This window comes from Arachis hypogaea, chromosome 19 (genome assembly GCF_003086295.3).
Source record: "Arachis hypogaea cultivar Tifrunner chromosome 19, arahy.Tifrunner.gnm2.J5K5, whole genome shotgun sequence".
NCBI lineage: Eukaryota > Viridiplantae > Streptophyta > Magnoliopsida > Fabales > Fabaceae > Arachis > Arachis hypogaea.
The window spans coordinates 3,689,654-3,696,616 of record NC_092054.1 but is presented as its reverse complement, the minus strand read 5'-3'; the positions used below and the strand labels follow the sequence as shown (position 1 = coordinate 3,696,616).

The 6,963-nt window shown below is 24.8% G+C and overlaps 1 long non-coding RNA gene across 1 annotated transcript; it reads right to left on the bottom strand.

Annotated features, from left to right (window-relative positions):
• Positions 1-2,107: 2,107 nt before the first annotated feature.
• Positions 2,108-2,676, bottom strand: LOC112777582 (uncharacterized). The gene is made up of 2 exons (XR_003190480.2): positions 2,473-2,676; positions 2,108-2,352 (listed from the first exon to the last, which is right to left on the bottom strand). It is a non-coding gene; the product is annotated as an uncharacterized lncRNA (long non-coding RNA).
• Positions 2,677-6,963: the final 4,287 nt, after the last annotated feature.

Here is a 6,963-nt window from a genome sequence, read left to right as displayed (position 1 = left end):
CAAATTAACTAAGGCTCTTTATGGTCTTAGACAAGCTCCAAGAGCTTGGTATGAAAGGCTTAGTGCCTTCTTGTTAGAAAATCAATTTCAAAGGGGTACTACCGACACTACTTTATTTATTAAAGCATCTAATGATGATATACTCCTTGTTCAAGTTTATGTTGATGACATTGTATTTGGATCGGCCAACATTTCCTTGTGTGAAGAGTTTGGAAAACTCATGACTAGTGAGTTTGAAATGAGTTTAATGGGAGAGCTTACATTCTTTCTTGGCCTCCAAATTAAACAAACTCCTAGCGGTACTTTTATTTACCAAGGAAAGTATGCAAAAGAACTTATTAAAAAGTTTGGCCTAGAAAATACCAAATCAATGGGTACACCGATGCATCCCAACACAAAACTTGAAAAGGATGATGATGGTCAAGATGTGGATGAAACAAGGTATAGAGGAATGATAGGTTCACTCATGTACCTTAAAAATTATGTATTTGTATTTATAGTTTTAAAAAATTAAGAATATTTTTAAAAATATTTAAAAAGTATTTTTTAAAATTATTTTATGTATATCAAAATAAAAAATCTAATATAATTTTATATATTAATAAATATTTAAATTTATTCTTAACTAAATTATTGATCTAAAATTGATTTCATGATCAAAATTCTCCTTACTTATGTCTATTTTGATCATTTTGAGTTTTAAAAATTATTTTATCAATCACAATTCTTGTTAGTTGTTACTTATACTTATTGAAATTAAAGTAACTTTAAGAATTTTAATTTAGTTTATCAAAGATGCTATAATTTTTAAAGACAAATTTAATTTAAAATAAAAATTTGAAAATCAATTTAAAAACGAATTTGACCATTTACTCAATATTAATTAAAACTATTTTTACAAAAGACTTATATAATTAAAAATCAAATTATCTAATTTCTTCATTTTTATTAAAATGCTTATATTTCATTGCCATGCAAACCAGCAAAATATGACCAAAATTTTAACATGAATTTCGCTATCTTTTAACAAAATACAGAAGAATGCACAAAATGGTAAATTTTTCAAAAAGTATACAAATTGATAAATAATTAATTTAGAAAAAAAAATTCTCCTTTTGGAGAGCCTAAAGAATCATTCACTCTTGACGAGTTACAACAATTCTAAACCCACCGCAAGTGATATCAACCTAACATCTAAAAGAAGAATAACTTTTAAATATGTATTTTCATTAACGTTTCATATATACCGAAGTATCATTAACTTTTAAATATTCATTTAAATTATGAAACGAAAAAAGTATTGAAATTATGATAACTAAAAGTATTGTAAAATTATATCATGTCCCCCCAAAGATATCTAGAAGACACATACACCTAAAACATTACATTATTAAAGTTTTCCTTTATTTGACAATCCACATTAATTTTTTAAAAGGGATAATTGCTGTCCCCTACTCTTGGTTGCTCCTCCACTGCTCCAATACAATCTCAAAAGCTAGTTTATATATAGAAGAATATAATTTAGTATTTTGTCCTCTAAAAATATATATTAATTGAAAAAGCTTTTATTAAAAATATAAAATATTTAAATTTTTAATGAAATTATTTTGTATTTATCAAAAAAAATTTAAAATTTTTTACTAATAATAATCTTATTATTTATCTTTAGAACACATATTAATTAAACTTTTTATAGAATAGAAACATCTCACATTTATAAATCATTTATATTATTTTTAAAAAATATAAGACTTATAATTGTAATACACACTCCATGCATAGTATGATTGCTAAGATGTGAAAATTTATAGGTGGGTGAGCCTAACATAATAAATTAACTAAACAGAATTGATTAGTTTGGTTAGTATTGGTATTGCTGTTAACATAATTAGTTTGTGATTAGTTAGCTTGTGATTAGTTTGTGATGGTTAACAGAATTAGTTCGTTTAACTTGTGTAATTTATAGTGTGACAGTTAGCACTTTTTTACTATAAGTAGTTAGAGTTAGTTATTTTTTTTGTTTTTTTTTTTACTAAAGATAGGAAGACTCAAATTCATAACCTTTTAAGTGAGTATGCAAAAATTATTTCATTTGCAATATAACTCATTGGCAATTGAACTTTAACTTTACTAAATATGTTATATCATTATTACATTAAAATAAAATTCTTAATTAATAATGATGACATTCGTAGCTGCATACGCAATAAGGAAAACTACACACTGAAGAAGATGCGGAGCCATACTTCTTGGTGCAGTTCTGTTGACACTGTTCTTTGCACAGATCTGATTGTTCAAGCCACAATTCACGACACGTCATGGCTTTGCTCACTTGAATAGTTGTTGACATAGCTGCCAAATATTAAAGCAGAGTTATTAAAAAACATAGGATATTTTTATTTAGAACATCGAGTTTTCAATAAATAATTTAATAAAAAAAAATAGAGTATGGAATATGAAGGATCGACGAACCTGAAACCAAAAGGACAATTAATAAAAGATTTGACTTTGTCATTTTTTGGTTAGAAAAAATGTGAATAATTCTTAATCTCCGTTTTTTTTTGTTTTTTGTGTGTGTGTGAAGATATGCAACTCCACGAGAAGAAGGGGGTATATATAGGCATATAGTTAAGAATAACGTGAGAATTAGGTCTATCAAAATTTTGATTTTATATTAATTAACTTTTAAAAAAGTATTAATTTAGTTTTTTAAAATAATAAATAATGAATATATTATGTTTTTTTTGTCAATTTATCAAGTAAATTTAATATGATGTTTATGTATATCATTAATTATAGTGATAAATCTATTTATAAAAGATCGTTACGTAAATAATAATTTTTAGAATTAAACTTTATCTGTTTTGTTAAGATTTATGTTAAATATAGTAAAAAGAATTAATAAGAATTATATAAAAATTTAAAAAATAATAAATATTTTAATATTTAAAACGGCATTATTCCCATGTTCATGTGACAATAATAAAATATATCATTATAAATAATAAAATATATAGACAATTTCATTTCATTTTACATTTCTACTAATAAATGAACATAAAATATCTAAAGTTTGCTATTTGTCAAAAACTTAATTAATACTTTTTTACGGACTAATTGATACGAGATCAAAACTTAATAGCTAAATATTCATTTTGCTGTGTCTTACAAAAATTTTCAAACACGGACCCAAAAAAGACTTTTTCTTTATAAAAAATGGACATACACTTGGACCTGATTTTATAAAATTTGTTGAATAGATATTTATGTTCTCAGAAATTTATATATTTTATTTTGTATAAATAAAAAATTATATATTTGTATTTATAATTTTAAAAAATTAAAAATAATTTTAAGAATATTTAAAAAATATTTTTTTAATTATTTTATATATATCAAAATAAAAAAAATCTAATATAATTTTATATATTAATAAATATTTAAATTTATTCTTAATTAAATTATTGATGTAAAACTGAATTCATGATCAAAATTCTCCTTATTTATGTCTATTTTGATCCTTTTGAGTTTTAAAAATTATTTTATCAATCATAATTCTCGTTAATTATTAGTTGTTACTTATATTTATTGAAAGTAATTTTTAGAATTTTAACTTAGTTTATCAAGCATAGATGCTACAATTTTTAAGAATGAATCTGATTAAAAAAAATTTGGAGACCAATTTAGATAACGAATAATCTTTTAGAGACGAATTTGACTATTTACTCAATATTAATTAAAATTTTCTATACAAAAGACTTATATAATTAAAAATCTAATTATCTAATTTATTCATTTTTATCAAAATCCTCATATTTCATTGCCATGTGCAAACGAGCAAAATATGACCAAAGTTTTAACATGTATTTCGCTATCTTTTAACAAAATACAGTCTAGAATGGTAAATTTCTCAAAAAAATATACGAATTGATAAATAATTATTTTTTTGTTTAAATAAAAAAAAAAAACTTTTGGAGAGCCTAAAGAGTTCAATAACTCTTGACGAGTTACAACAATACTAAACCCACCACAAGTGATATCAACCTTCAGATTTTATAACATCCAAAAGAATAACTTTTAAATATGTATTTTCATTAACGTTTCATATATACCGAAGTATTACGAGCTTCACCATTAACTTTTAAATAATGAAACGAATAATAAAGTATTGAAACTATGATAAGTAAAACTATTGTAAAATTATTTTAACTAATTTTCACTATTTTCATTCTCATTTTTAATATTATACTAATATCTTTTTCCTTTTCTTATTTCAACAATATTCTTAATTGAGAAATATCTTATCTAAAATGTCGAAATTTATAGTTATTTGTGATAGCGAAAATTAAATTAGTTTAATTATTGCTATTGAACTATTGCAATGAATAACTACTTGGTTAACTTTTCATAAATTCATAAAAATTGAAAGTTTCGTTTAAAATAATTATTAAAAAATTTGGTTTTAAAGATTATAAGTTTTAAATTTGATTTATTTAGAAAAGAATGAATTATGTTTTGAGTTGATGTTGTTGATGAATGGAATGGGAGGATGGATGATGATGATTGAATTTGAACGAAGGATGATGAGAATTAATTTTAAAATATGATTTTTGAATGAATTTGGAAATGAGATATGAACTGATGAATGATGATAATATTGGGAATGATGTGGATATTGATGAATTATGATTGAAATATTCATATGGCTTATTTATTTGAATTATCTGAGACACGAGTTTTTCTGGGTAAACGCAGTGGCTTGCCACCATTTGTTCCAGGTTGAGACTCGATACTCTGTTGACTCTACGACGTAAGGGTGACCGGACACTTATAAATTCCTGGGAATGGTACCCCATTGAGCGATTTGATATACATATGAGAAAAAGCTATGCATAGACTCATGGGATGCGCGTCGAGGGACAGTCCAATACCAAGGGTTTAGTAAACCCGACGTCGGGTTGGCTGTATAACCGACAGATGAGCTCATTAGCCATAGGACATGCATGCATCATATGCATTTGAATGCTTTGCTTGGGTTTGAATTTGTTTTGGTTTGCCTAATTGTTCTACTGTTATTAACTGCTACCTGAACTATTTACTGTAACTGCTACTTAAACCTATGTTTTTTTTTTTCTGTTTTACTTGTGTTTGTCCTAGTGTGCTACTTTTGAGAATGAGCTTTGGTGCTGAATTGATGATTGTGTTTATTGATTGCGTGGTTGGTTTCTGATTAAGATTTTCTTATAAGAAAAGAATGGTTTTGGATTTCTGGGTATTTAAATATTGATTTTCGAAAAGAATTTTTAGTTGACTAGTAGTTGGTTTTTAAAAGATTCAAAGGACGAACAATAATCACTGAACTTAAAAATAGATTTCTCTTTAAATATCTTATTATGACAATTCTGAAATTCTGTGATGAGACCGTGTGGTTAGGTTCTCATCACCCCCTTACAGCTTTATCTTTTCAAGAGACGGATGAAAAAGCTCACGAAGGGTTGTATTGCGTTTCGCTTAGTCGATAATGTTGTTTAGTTTTTACTTATTTACCCCTCGTCATTAATATTATATTGTGTAAGAGGGATAGAAGTTATATGATTTGTATGTATATAATATGTATAAGTTACTTGAGTAAGAAATTTTATATATGTATATGCTTGTTTTGTTTTATTTAAAAAGTATTCTATTTCCGGTTTTCAAAAAGAACAATGATATGATTTCGAGTCAAAAGCTTCTATTTTATTATTAAGTATATGAAGTCGTCGTAATATTTTTTGCTATCAGAGTAGCGCAGCCGGAAGCGTGACATTCTGATAGTGAGGGTGTTACAATACACACTCTTCATGTTTGATATGATTGTATAGAGTGTAAAAATTTGTAGATGGGTAGCCCAACAACATTATTAAATTGAATCGATGGACTCTGATATCATATTAGAATTAAAATTCAGTAGATTTAAAAAAATTCTAAAAAACTAACTCATAAAGTGAGAAATATCTCTTATTTATAACTTATTTAGAAACTTTAGTTTATTCTTGAGAAATGTAAAACTTGTAATACATGGATCGTAGGTCATATTTTTCGTAAAAAAAAAATCTTTAAATAAAAAAATTTATAAAATAAAAAAATAAAATTTTAATTATTATTAAATTTGTAACTTTTGTTATTACCTATGATTTTTAGTATCTTATTTCAGAATAAGTAGATTTTCACTTTTTTTACTTTATCAAATTTTTCACAAATTTTGAGCCATTGTTCGTAATTTCGTATAGCAGCATCAAATTCTCACACATAAAAAGTTTGGTTAATAATTAAAAAAATTCCTTTTTCTACAACATCTATCAATATGATTTAATTAAAGAATTTTGTCTAATTTAGAGACTAAATTATAAATTTTGAAATTATTAGTACTTAATTTAAAATTTGGTAAAATTATAATAATTTACGAAATAAACCTAGAAAAAAAAATCAATTAAGAAAAATGAAAAGAAAAGGTGAAAAATAACTATTATAATACATAGAAGAACTAAATGCTATTCATCAATCTTACTTCTTACATGAATGAGCTTAAATTGTAGAATGATGTCACTTTTGAAGCGACGATCGATCTCATAATAACCACCAAACAAATTATTTTTTATAACTATCCTTTTAAATTTTGTACATTTCACTCTCGTAATAGAATGAGAAAAAAAAATGTGCACATGTGTGCATACATTGGTCCACACCAAAATATAGAATAAACTAAAACTTTAATTATTTAAAAAAAAAATTAGACATATTGTGAAATGAATAATCTGCACTTTTAATATATACCCCTCTACTTTCTTGAGTTACATATTCCGAAGACATTAAGATTAAGAATTATTCACACTAATAATGCTCTTGATAGAAAGATGGCTAAGTTAAATTTCGCGAACATTTTCTTACTTGTCCTTCTTTGGCATATCTTCATTTCTCATGTGT